This window comes from Rhinopithecus roxellana, chromosome 17, assembly GCF_007565055.1.
Source record: "Rhinopithecus roxellana isolate Shanxi Qingling chromosome 17, ASM756505v1, whole genome shotgun sequence".
In the NCBI taxonomy this organism is placed as follows: domain Eukaryota; kingdom Metazoa; phylum Chordata; class Mammalia; order Primates; family Cercopithecidae; genus Rhinopithecus; species Rhinopithecus roxellana.
Genome location: NC_044565.1, coordinates 69325694 through 69339015, shown reverse-complemented (window position 1 = coordinate 69339015; position 13322 = coordinate 69325694). Strand labels below are relative to the sequence as shown.

Below are 13322 nucleotides of genomic sequence, written 5' to 3'. Positions count from 1 at the left end.
GAAATATGGAAATTGGCCGGGTGCAGTGGCTCATGCCTGTAATCCCAGCACTTCGGGAGACCGAGGCGGGCAGATCACGAGGTCAGGAGATCGAGACCATCCTGGCTAACATGGTGAAACCCCATCTCTACTAAACAACATACAAAAAATTAGCCGGGCATGGTGGTGGGCGCCTATAGTCCCAGCTACTTGGGAGGCTGAGGCAGGAGAATGGTGTGAACCCGGGAGGTGGAGCTTGCAGTGAGCTGAGATCACGCCACTGCACTCCAGCCTGGGCGACAGAGCAAGACTCCGTCTCAGAAAAAGAAAAAAGAGAAAATATGGAAATTTACCATAATATCACTTATTAAATTACACTTTCTTAGTATTGAATCCATAATCAAATTTCCTTGGCTGAAAAATGACTTACGGTTTGACTCAAGATCCAAACAAATCCACACATTACATTTGGTTACATCTCTAAAGCAGTCTCCTCTCCCCTTTTCACATTGACATTGGCTTGTAGAAGCCATGTTGTCATAGGAAAGGTTCTGCATTCTAGATTTGACTGTTTGCTTTCTTTAGAAGCCATGTTGTCATAGGAAAGGTTCTGCATTCTAGATTTGACTGTTTGCTTTCTTATGTTGTCATTTAACTTGTTCCCTATGTCCTGTATTTTTTTCTTTCCTTTTTTTTTGAGACGGAGTCTTGCTCTGTCACCCAAGCCGGAGTGCAGTGGTGCAATCTCAGCTCACGTCAACCTCCATCTCCCAGGTTTAAGCAATTCCCCTGCCTCAGCCTCCCGAGTAGCTGGGACTACAGGTGTGCATCACCACACCTGGCTAATTTTCTTCTGTATTTTTAGTAAGACGGGGTTTCAGCCACATTGGCCAGGCTGGTCTTGAACTCCTGACCTCAGATTATCCACCCGCCTTGGCCTCCCAAAGTGCTGGGATTACAGGCATGAGCCACTGCGCCTGGCCCCTAAATTCTGTATTCCTATGCAACTTTTTGGGCAAGAATGTTTAATAAGTGATTCTGTGTGCTTTATATTGCTTCACATCAGGAGGCAAACAATGACTGGTGGTTTCATTTTCATTGATGAGTGGGTCCAGGCATTTCGAAGTTTCCTCTTTAGGGATTTCATCCACTGGTGATTGTTGCCTGAATTATTTCATTGGGGCATGCAAAATGGTGATTTTTCTATCATTCTTTTCACATTTACTAGCTGTTAATCTATTAAAAAAACAAAAACAAAAACAAAAAAAAAAAAACTCCTGGGCTGAGCAGTGGCTCATGCCTGTAATCCCAGCAGGTTGGGAGGCTTAGGTGTGCAGAACACCTGAGGTCAGGAGTTTGAGACTAGCTTCGCCAACATGGTGAAACCCCGTCTCTACTAAAAAAAATACAAAAATTAGCTGGGAGTGGTGGCAGGTGCCTGTAATCCCAGCTACTCAGGAGGCTGAGGCACAAGAATTGCTTGAACCTAGGAGGCAGAGGTTGCAGTGAGCCAAGATCGCACCACTGCACTCCAGCCTGGGCGACAGAGTGAGACTCAGTCTCAAAAAACAAATAAAACCTTCCTCTCATCAGTTATTTTGAACTATAGTTTATACTGGAAAGGCAAGATAAATACCTTATTCTTTCCCTTTTTTTTTTTTTTTTTTTTTTTTTGCCAATTTTCAGGAATTGGTCACTACTTTCAATGGTGTGGGATGAGTAGCTGATATTTTGGCTTTTACTTTTTCTTTAAAGATCATTATGAATACATGGATTTCTATATATTGAACATACTACTTAATCATCAAAATTAAGCAGGGAATCAACAGGGTTGCTTTATGCTTTAGAAAGATAACTGGGCCAGGCATGGCAACTCACACCTGTAATCCCAGCACTTTGGGAGGCGTAGGCAGGAGGATCGCTTGCACTCAGTAGTGTAAGACCTGCCTGGACAATATAGCGAGACCTCATCTCTGTTAAACAACAACAAAAAAGCTGCACGTGGTGGTATACACCTGCGGCACACCCCAACCATTCAGGAGGCTGAGGTGGGAGGCTGAGGCTGCAGTGAGCCGTGATCCCACCACTGCACTCCAGCCCGGGTGACAGAGCAAGACCCTGTCTCAAAAAAAAAAAAAAAAAAAAAAAAGGCCGGGTGCGGTGGCTCAAGCCTGTAATCCCAGCACTTTGGGAGGCCGAGATGGGCGGATCACGAGGTCAGGAGATCGATACCATCCTGACTAACATGGTGAAACCCCGTCTCTACTAAAAAAAATACAAAAAACTAGCCAGGCGAGGTGGCGGGCGCGTGTAGTCCCAGCTACTTGGGAGGCTGAGGCAGGAGAATGGCGTGAACCCAGGAGGCGGAGCTTGCAGTGAGCTGAGATCCAGCCACTGCACTCCAGCCTGGGTGACAGAGCGAGACTCCATCTCAAAAAAAAAAAATAAATAAATAAATAAATAAATAAATAAATAAATAAATAAATAAATACATAACCTAGTAGAAATTAGAGGCAGAGAAGTAGATCAGTGAAAAGATTGGTTGTAAATCAAAATTACAGATGCATCTAAAACTTTGGTTCACAATTCCACTTCTAGGAATTATCCCACCCATATAGTTACACGTTTGAAGTAATTTAGATGCAAGGTTACTTATAGCAGTGTGGTAAGAGCAAGGGACCATTGTTTATAATAGCAAAACCACATAAATATGCATCAATATCAACAACGCACTAGCTATACCACATCCATCCAATTAAATGCTAACCAGTTATAGCACAGAATGACAAAGGTTTTTGTGTACAGAAATGGAATAATGGCCAAACTCAGTGACTTACACCTGTGATTCCAGCACTATGGGAGGCTGAGGCCAGAGGATCACTTCAGGCCAGGTGTTCAAGAGCAGCCTGGTTAACATAACGAGCCCCCATCTCTAGAAAAAATTGAAAAATTAGGCCGGGCGCAGTGGCTCATGCCTGTAATTCAGCGCTTTCGGAGGCCAAGGTGGACGGATGACGAGGTCAGGAGTTCAAGACCAGCCTGACCAACATGGTGAAACCCGTCTCTACTAAAAATACAAAAAGTGGCCGGGCGCGGTGGCTCAAGCCTGTAATCCCAGCACTTTGGGAGGCCGAGACGGGCGGATCACGAGGTCAGGAGATCGAGACCATCCTGGCTAACACGGTGAAACCCCGTCTCTACTAAAAATACAAAAACTAGCCGGGCGAGGTGGCGGGCGCCTGTAGTCCCAGCTACTCGGGAGGCTGAGGCAGAAGAATGGCGTAAACCCGGGAGGCGGAGCTTGCAGTGAGCTGAGATCTGGCCACTGCACTCCAGCCCGGGCGACAGAGCGAGACTCCGCCTCAAAAAAAAAAAAAAAAAAAAAAAAAAAAAAAATACAAAAAGTAGCCAGACGTGGTGGCGTGTTATCCCATCTACTCAGGAGGCTGAGGCAGGAGAATCGCTTGAACGGGAGGCAGAGGTTGCAGTGAGCTGAGATTGCACCACTGCACTCCAGCCTGGGCAACAGAGCAAGACTCTTTCAAAAAAAAAAAAAAAATTAAAAAATTAGCCAAGTGTGGTGCTCACACCTGTAGTCTCAGCTACTTGGGAGGCTGAGGCAGGGAGATTGTTTGAGCCCAGGAGGTAGAGGCTGAGGCAGGGAGATTGTTTGAGCCCAGGAGGTGGAGGCTGAGGCAGGGAGATTGTTTGAGCCCAGGAGGTGGAGGCTGAGGCAGGGAGATTGCTTGAGCCCAGGAGGTGGAGGCTGAGGCAGGGAGATTGTTTGAGCCCAGGAGGTGGAGGCTGAGGCAGGGAGATTGTTTGAGCCCAGGAGGTGGAGGCTGAGGCAGGGAGATTGTTTGAGCCCAGGAGGTGGAGGCTGAGGCAGGGAGATTGTTTGAGCACAGGAGGTGGAGGCTGCAGTGAGTTGTAGTCCACTGCATTCCAGCATGGGTGATAGAGCAAGACTCCATCTAATTCAAAAAAAAAAAAAAAGTAAAAGACATGGAACAACTTCCAAGGTACACTTAGTTAAAAGAAGGTAGAAGACAGTGTATGTAGTTGCTATTTGAATTAAAAAGAGGGAAAGATATATACATACATTTGCCCCTCTGAATCTGTGGGTTCTGCATCTGGATTTAACCAACCACAAATTGAAAATATTCAGGAAAAAAAATTTCATTTTTACTGAACATGTATAGACTTTCTCCTCATTATTCTCTAAACAATACAATGCTATTTACATAGCATTTACATTGTATTAGGTATTATAAGAAATCTATGGCTGGGTGAGGTGGCTCATGCCTGTAATCCTAACACCTCCAGAGGCTGAGGCAGGTGGATCACCTGAGGTCAGGAGTTTGAGACCACTCTGGCCAACGTGGCAAAAACCCATCTCTACTGAAAATACAAAAATTAGCCGGGTGTGGTTGTGCATGCCTGTAATCCCAGCTACTCAGGAGGCTGAGGCAGGAGAATCGCTTGAACCTGGGAGGCGGAGGTTGCGGTGAGCTCAGATTGCGCCATTGCACTTCAGCCTGGGGGACAAGAGCAAAACTCTGTCTCAAAAAAAAAGAAAAAAGAAAAAAGAAAAAAAAAAATCTAGAGATGAGTTCAACAATTTGCAAATACTATGCCACGTTGGTCAGGCTGGTCTTGAACTCCTGACCTGAAGTGATCCACCCGCCTCAGCCTCCCAAAGTGCTGGGATTACAGGTGTGAGCCACCGTGCCTGGCCATACTATGCCATTTTATATAAAGGACTTGAGCATCCACAGATACTAGTATCCACCAGTCCAGGAGAAAATCTCAACAAATGGATACTGAGAGACAACTGTATTTACATTTGGGTATAAATACATAAAATTTCTTGGACTGAAAACAAGAGACTTATTAATTGCCTGGGTGGCTGGAGACAGAGGTGGAAGGGAGTCTTCACCTTACAAATACCCTTGGTATCTTTTGTATTTTGAGCCATGTGAATGCCTTATTCCAGAATAAATAGAATTATTTATTTTAAAAAAGAGACTGGCAGCCAGGCATGGTGGCTCACGTGGTGGCCCATGCCTGTAATCCCACTTTGGCAGGCTGAGGCAGGCGGATCACTTGAGATTAGGAGTTCGAGACTAGCCTGGCCAATATGGTGAAACACCATCTCTACTAAAAATACAAAAATTAGCTGGGTGTGGTGGCACATGCCTATAATCCCAGCTACTCCAGAGGCTGAGGCAGAAGAATTGCTTGAATCCAGGAGACAGAGGTTGCAGTGAGCTGAGATCGTGCCACTGCACTCCAGCCTGGGAGACAAAGCAAGTCTCCGACTCAAAAAAGAAAAAAACAAAAAAATCTTGCAATAGTTTAAGTCAAAGACAGCTTAATCTGAAGCAGCAGGAATGAAGAGACAGATTTGTTCAGTACAGAAGTAAATGCTTGAAACTGAGAGCTGTCCATCACACAAGCATTGCTAGCTAAGACAAAGAAAGAGGAAGACTCATGGGACTGGGTGTCCTCTTCCTCCCTCTTTTAGGTCTTAGCTCTGTCCTCTAATAGTTTTCTTATATATTTTGTCCAACCAAGGGAATTTAATGAGTGAGATTACCCGGACAGAGAAAGGTTTGTTTACTCCACCCCTTCGTTCTCCATATTTATACATCCTGCACTCTCTCCTCCAGGTATGGGGAGACTTGTGAAATTTATTTTTTTCTTTTTAGTATCTTGGTAACAGCAAAAGAGACCTGTGACATTTATATGGCTTTACATGCCTCAGGAAAACACAGAAGCCTGTTGCATTCGTTCCTTCTCCACCAAATCTCACCTCCCTTTGAGGGAATGGGGCAAACCCTCTGACCAAGGTCAAGGACCAAGGCCAGGGCCCACTCTCATATATAGTACAGCCTGCCCCACTCAGGCCACTGTTCTTTTTTATTTTCTTTTTTGAAATAAAGTTTCGCCTTGTCACCCAGGCCAGGGTGCAATGGCGTGATCTGGGCTCACTGCAACTTTCACCTCCCAGGTTCAAGCGATTCTCCTGCTTCAGCCTCCTGACTACAGGCACACGAACATGCCCGGCTAATTTTGTATTTTTAGTAGAGACGGGGGTTTCACCAAGTTGGCCAGGCTGGTCTCGGAACTCCTGATCTCAAGTGATCTGCCCACCTCGGCCTTCCAAAGCGTTGGGATTACAGGCGTGAGCCACCGCGCCCAGCCTTCTTTCTTTCTTTCTTTTAAATAGAGTCGGGGTCTCGCCGGGCGCGGTGGCCACGCCTGTAATCCCAGCACTTTGGGGGGCCGAGGCAGGCGTATCACGAGGTCAGGAGTTCGAGACGTGCCTGGCCAACACAGTGAAATCCCTTCTCTACTAAAAAGACAAAAATTATCCGGGTGTGGTGGCGGGCGCCTGTAATCCCAGCTACTCGGGAGGCTGAGGCAGGACAATTACTTGAACCCGGGAGGGGGAGTTTGCAGTGAGCGGAGATCGCGTCGCTGCACTCCAGCCTGGGGACAGAGCAAGGCTCCGTCTCAGGAAGAAATAAAAATAAAACGGGGTCTATGTTGCCCAGGCTGGTCTCGAGTTCCTGGGCTCAAGTGATCCTCCCCCGCGTTGGCCTCCCAAAGTGCTGGGATTACAGGCATGAGCCACCATGCTCAGCCAAAGCCATGCTTTTCTATTCCTTCTACTTCCCTTCCTTGTCCTCTTTCCAAGCTCTCTCGGGCCCATCCCTGACTTCGCTACAGCGGCCCGCGGCTAGACTTCTTTGTCTCTCAGACTCCGTCTTGGGCTCGGACGCCGCCCAGGTTGCAGGTACAGACTCTCAGGTCTAGCTGGCTCTTTCGGCTGCAGGCGCGGCAGTCTAGCCGGAAAGGCAGGGTTCAGCGATCCAAAGCGCGAGCCCGGCCTGGGAGTCCGCCTCCTCCCGGCTCCCGTCGAGGCCGCGTGGGAACCCGTTGGCCGCGCAGGCGTCGATCTGCCCTTTTTGACACTGCAACTCCCATGAGGCCGTGCAGTGTCCCTGGCGCCGCTGAAGACGCCCTGGAACTCGGCTGGCTCCGGAGGGCTCGGTGACTCTGGCCGCGCTGCATTATGGAATACAGAGTCTAAGAGAAAACTAGCCCGGCACCGACTCCCGACCAAGCACACGTGTTTACTTTGTGCACTGGGGTGGGGGCGTCAGTGAAGAGCAGCTAACAAGATTTCGTCATAAGACCGCGACCAGACAGGCGGCGCCATCTTCGAACTTAGACTTCCGGAAGGACTTTGGCGAGGGTGAGTGTACCGCCGCAGCGGGTGTGTGGGGGGCCCCACGATTACTCCTCCCCCTTCTTTTGCCGTAGCACTAAGATATTGGGAACAAACTCCTGGCTGCACTCTTCTCCCAGCCACAGCAGCGCGCCTTTCAGCGTCTGCGCTCCTACAGAGCACCATCATGCTCCGCACCTTCCCTACTGTGGCCACTGTGCACCCCCCATCTCTGCAAGCCTCGGGTCTTGCCCTCCTCCCCCACGCGGTGTCGGTAACGCGGAAGCCTGTGTCTGGGCCTAGACGCGGCATACATAGCGTCCCTCGAACTCGGCGAACCTGCAGTAGTCCTTGGTCTTAGAAATACCAGGGCTCCTCTCCCGCACAGGCTAGTGGAGAAATCTGCCTTCACGCCCAGGACTGAAGAAGGGCAGGTGATGGTCCCTAGAGTGGTTGTGGGTCAATCTGTTTTAGCTGTGTCCCAATCTCTTCCTCGAGGAGGCTCTTTAACCCCGAAGGTTGTGCCCCGCGCGGTGCAACGCCATTGGCGTAGCCAAGGGCCAGTTGTGTTTCCCTGTCTAGTCCTTTTGTCCCGTGGCAAGTTGGCTGTCTGTTGGGGAAATCAGAGGTGGCGACTTCAACTCCGCCAGAGGCAACTCACTTTGTTGGAGGGATGTACAGGGTATGAACAAACCTCTTTGTTCCAGAGGCATATGCAATTTTAAGTCAATCCCGTGCCATCGTCACAATTTTTGCAATCTCTTTTTATCAACTGTACTATTGTTTTCTGAATAGTTCTCTTTAAATTGACTGACTTAAAAAGTTTTAATGCGTTAGTCTCGATCTAAGCAATGTAAATGAAACCGTGGGTTTCATGGGCTACTTATAATTGTTTATGAAAGTTGAAATAAAAGCACTAGTCACTAAAATGTTCGTTTTCGTACCATTAAAATCATCTTGCATACCGCCAGTTGTACCCTAGGAACACTTTAGGAAACAATATATTAAGCCAAGCAGTGTGTTTAAAGTAATTTCATACTTGAGGTGCAGTGTTGTGTCATTACTTTTTCTTGGCTGGGGAGGTCAGGCTCGCATCCTGGAGCAGCAAGGGAACCAGACAGATTGGGGTGCAGTGGAAGATTTTAGAAACTCTAATACGAATTTACTGATCATCTATTCCTTTACTGTGTATCCAAAATTTGTACCGTCACGCATCCTGTTGCTGCCTTCCATGAGAAGTGTATTTTTTTTTTTTTTTGAGACGGAGTTTTGCTCTTGTTGCCCAGGCTGGAGTGCAGTGGCGTAATCTCGGCTCACCGCAACCTCCGCCTCCCGGGACAGAGTCTCGCTCTGTCTCCCAGGCTGGAGCGCAGTGGCACGATCTCGGCTCACTGCAGCCTCCGCCTCCCGGGTTCAAGCGATTCTCCTGTGTCAGCCTTCTGAGTAGCTGGGATTATAGGCGCGTGCCACCACGCCTGGCTAATTTTGTATTTTTAGTAGAGATGGGGTTTCACCATGTTGGTTAGGCTGGTCTCGAACTCCTGACCTCGTAATCCACCCGCCTCGGCCTCTCAAAATGCTGGGATTACAGGCGTGAGCCACTGTGCCCGGCCAGGCAAATTGTATGTACAGGCAATTCATAAAAGACATGTGAGTGTCCAATATATAGAAAGAAGTTGCTAACACCAATTATTATCAGCGTAAATAAATAGAGTGGGGAAGAATTCTTTCACCTATCAGATTGGCGAAAATTAAAAACAGTGAAGGTGTGATAAAATGGGTACTAATATACATAAATGGTTTTAATTTTGGTGAGCTGTTTGGTAGTATCAAATTTTGAAAATGTGCATATCTTCAGTGTAGTACAGTAATTCCATGTTCAGATGATTATTCGAGAAAAATAATCTCTTATTGATGAATTAATGAAGAGATTTGTACTAGGATGTTTATTGCAGTATTTTTTGCAATAGTATTTTAACTCGCTTGTTCATTAAATGAAGATTGTCTGAATAACTAAGTCTGTGGAATGCTGTACAGCAGTTAGGAAGAATGAGATAAATGTATGTATACTGATGTAGAAAATCCTTAAAAAAAAAACCAAAAAACAAAACAAAACGGAATCTTCCTCTTGTCACCCAGGTTGGAGTGCAGTGGCGTGATCTCTGCCTCTGCCTTCTGGGTTCAAGTGATTCTCCTGTCTCAGCCTCCTGAGTAGATGGGATTACAGGAGCCTGCCACCATGCCTGGCTAATTTTTGTATTTTTAGTAGAGATGGGGTTTCACCATGTTGGCCAGGCTAGTGTCCTGACCTCGAGTGATCTCCATCTGCCTTGGCCTCCCACAGTGCTGGGATTACAGGCCTGAGTCACAGCACTTGGCCTAGAAAATCCTTAAGACGTGTATAGAAGCTCTTAAATGATTCCATTTAGCTCCTTATGTTAACTGACATACCCTGTTTCCTCTCTAAATGTTTGAAGCTTGAAGGTTTTTCTCCTGTAGACCTGGTCAGTCTGCTTCCACTAGTTGAGTTGAATGCTTGCCAAGAGTCATTATATTGGTTTCCACTTTTTTTTTTTTTTTTGAGACAAGGTCTTACTCTGTCACCCAGGCTGGAGTTGAGTGGCATGATCACAGCTCACCGTAACCTTGAACTCCTGGGCTCAAGCGATCTTCCAGCCTCAGCCTCTCAAGTAGCTAGAGCTACAGGCCTGTGCCACCACACCCAGCTAATTAAAATTTTTTTTTTTTTTTTTGTAGAGACAGAGTTTTGTTATGTTGTCCAGGCTCCTACCTTTTTTTTTTTTTTTTTTTTTTTTTAATGTTAGTTGCTTTGTCTTTATACATATGTTATAGGCTGGGCGTGGTAACTCAAACCTGTAATCCTAGCACTTTGAAAGTTGAAGCGAGAGGATCACTTGAGCCCAGGAGTTTGAGACCAATCTGAGTAAGATAGTTGAGACCCTGTCTCTACAAAAAAAAACAAAAATTAGCTAGGCCTGGTGGTGTGTGCATGTGGTCCCCGTGGCCTGGGAGGCTGAGATGGGAGGATCACTTGGGCCCAGGAGGTCAAGGTGGCAGTGAGCCCTGATCACAACACTGGGCTCCATCTTGGGTGACAGGGGAAAGAAATTTTAATGTGAAAGAGTTATTGTTTCTATTAAAACTAAGTTGATTGGGAGGCGGAGGTGGGTGGATCACCTGAGGCTGGGAATTTGAGAACAGCCTTGCCAACATGGTGAAACCCCATCTCTACTAGAAATACAAAAATTAGCTGGGCATGGTGGCACATGCCTATAATCCCAGCTACTCAAGAGGCTGAGGCAGAGAATCGCTTGAACCCCGGAGGCGGAGGCTGCAGTGAGCTGAGATCGTGCCACTGCGCTCCAGCCTGGGAGACAGAGCGAGACTCTGTCTCAAAAAAAAATGAAAACAAAAACAAAAAACAAAGTTGAACCATAGATGTTTGTTGCTGCTATCTTTTTTGTTTTGTTTTGTTTTGTTTTGAGGTGGAGTCTAGCTCTGTTGCCAGGCTGGAGTGCAGTCTTGGCTACTGCAACCTCCTGCAAGCAATTCTCTTGCGTCCGCCTCCTGAGTAGCTGGGATTACAGGGATGTGCTGCGACGCTCAGCTAAATTTTGTATTTTTTTTTTTTTTTTTTTTTTTTTTTTTTTTTGAGACGGAGTCTCACTCTGTCACCCAGGCTGGAGTGCAGTGGCACAATCTCGGCTCACTGCAAACTCTCCCTCCCGGGTTCATGCCATTCTTCTGCCTCAGCCTCCCGAGTAACTGGGACTTACAGGCACCTGCCACTGCGCTGGGCTAATTTTTTGTATTTTTTAGTAGATTTTTATGGGATTTCACCGTGGTGTCATCTCCGGACCTCATAATCCGCCCGCCTCGGCCTCCCAAAGTGCTGGGATTATAGGCGTGAGCCACCGCACCTGGCCTTTTGCTGCTGTCTTGATAGTATTTTATATTAAGTAAAAGTTTTGTAAAAACAATTCCAAAAAAGTAAAAGAAGCAAACTAAAACAAATTGAATGCTTTAGAAAGACAAAAGAGGTGAGTTTGCAAACAAAAAAGTTGCCAAATAGGTGTGAATGAGACAACTGTAAAAAACTGAGGAAATTTTGTAAAACTCTGAAAGTTTACTGTTTGTGAATTGCTTCTCAAGAAAAGTGAATATTTCAAGAAAGTAGTGTTGGAGCTACACCACTTTTGGCCAGGCTGGTCTGGAACTCCTGACCTTGGGTGATCCACCCGCCTCAGCCTCCCAGAGTGCTGGGATTATAGGCATGAGCCACCACACCCAGCCTCAGCTAATTTTCAAAAAAAAATTTTTGCAGAGACAAAGTCTTGCTGTGTTGCCCAGGCTGATCTTGAACTCCTGGCCTCAAGTGATCCTCCCACCTTGGCCAACCAGTGTTGGGATTACAGGCATGAGCCACTGCGCCCAGCCTAGCATATGATTCTTGAGCCAGCAGCTGTAAATAAGAGCAACTTCCCAGTTTGATAAGCACTTGTTCCTACCAACTGTTTTTCCCTCAGCGCTCCTCGTGATCATTTATGCAAGTGTTTTTCAGCTTGAGTGTGCATCAGAATCCCCTGAAGGGCTTGTTAAAACACAAAGTGCTGGCCCCATCCAGAATTGCTGATTTGGTAGGCCTGGGGTAGGACTAGAAATTTGCATTTTAACAAATTTGCAGGTGATACTGATGCTGCTGTTTCTGGGGCCACACTTTGTGAACCACTGATATGAACTGTTTAATACCCTGTAGTGAATTCCTTTCTGCTTGAACTGATTGGAGAGGTTTCTGTTCTGTGCAACTGAACCAATATAGGGGGGAATATTTATTTTAGTTTTATCTTCTTTGTTCTTATTGACTTTGTCAATGATTAAAAGAAGTTATTGTTGTTCTGTGTCATGAACATTTTGCTTTATGTCTTTTGATGCTGTTGTTTGATGTTTAAATGTCCATAACATTTATATCTTTTATATGATTTGAAGTTTATTCATTATAAACTACTCCCTTTTGGGCTGGGCACAGTGGCTCATGCCTGTGATCCCAGCTTTTTGGGAGACTGAGACAGGGGAATCATTTGAGGTCGGGAGTTCAGGACCAACCTGGCCAACACAGCCAGACCCTGTCTCTACTAAAAAATATGAAAGTTAGCGGTGCATTCTGGCACATGCCTGTAATCCCAGCTACTCAGGAGGCTGAGGCAGGAGAGTTGCTTGAACCCAGGAGGCAGAGGTTGCAGTAAGCCAAGATCGTGCCACTGCAGTCCAGCCTGGGCAACAGAGCAAGGCTCCGTCTCAAAAATACTACTACTCCTTTTATGCCTATTTAATAATTTCCCCCTAAATTCGGCTTTGCTGTTGTCATCAGAACTCCTCCTGATATTTTTGCTTAGATTTTGCCCTGTACATTTTAATTCATCTTTGTTTTTTGAAAATACAAAGGCATCTCTTGAAAAGCATGTAGTTACTTGTCTTTTAAAATCAAATCAGGCTGGGCACAGTGACTCACGCCTGTAATCCCAGCACTTTGGGAGGCCGAGGGGCGGATCACTTGAGGTTGTTATGCCCAGACCGTTTATTCCCCGAAGAAGACCACCAGAGTCCAGAGTCAAAGCCAAGCGGCAAGGATCTTTACTGCAAGTTCGAACTTGGTCCCTCTGCTCCACAGCATACAAGAGGGCCCCAAACGATGCATGCGCTCGCTTTTTATAGCCCGATGTAAACAGGATATGTAAGGTTACAGAGAAACAAGGGAATTCTTTGGGTTACAGCATTACAATTGGTTAACATTTTAAGTTATACATTTAGCAGTTTTTTTATTGGTTCCCGCGCTTTCAGTAAAACCACTCCACAAACGGTTGTGACCTTATCGGGGACTCTCCAGGTGGTGTTTTTCTAAAGTTGAGACAAATGGAGGAATGTTTGCACTGGGCCCAGGAAGTTGAGACAAATGGAGGAATGTTTGCACTGGGCCCAGGAAGTTGAGACAAATGGAGGAATGTACTGGGCCCAGGACTGAGATATATGGAGGAATGTGTTTGTACTGGGCCCAGGACTGAGATACATGTTTGATTTCTTACAAGGT

At 46.4% G+C, this 13322-nt stretch overlaps 1 protein-coding gene across 2 annotated transcripts in view; it reads left to right on the top strand.

Moving 5' to 3' along the window:
• The first annotated feature begins 6947 nt into the window (after positions 1-6947).
• GTF3C2 (general transcription factor IIIC subunit 2) overlaps positions 6948-13322 on the top strand; it is a 29069-nt gene continuing 22694 nt past the window's right edge. Inside the window, exon 1 of one of the 2 annotated variants that reach the window (XM_010371229.2) lies at positions 6948-7243. The gene's annotated coding sequence lies outside the window, so the exon portion shown is untranslated. Of the gene's footprint in view, positions 7244-7302; positions 7651-13322 lie in introns of those variants that run through there. The other variant, XM_030920951.1, reaches the window with a different exon arrangement.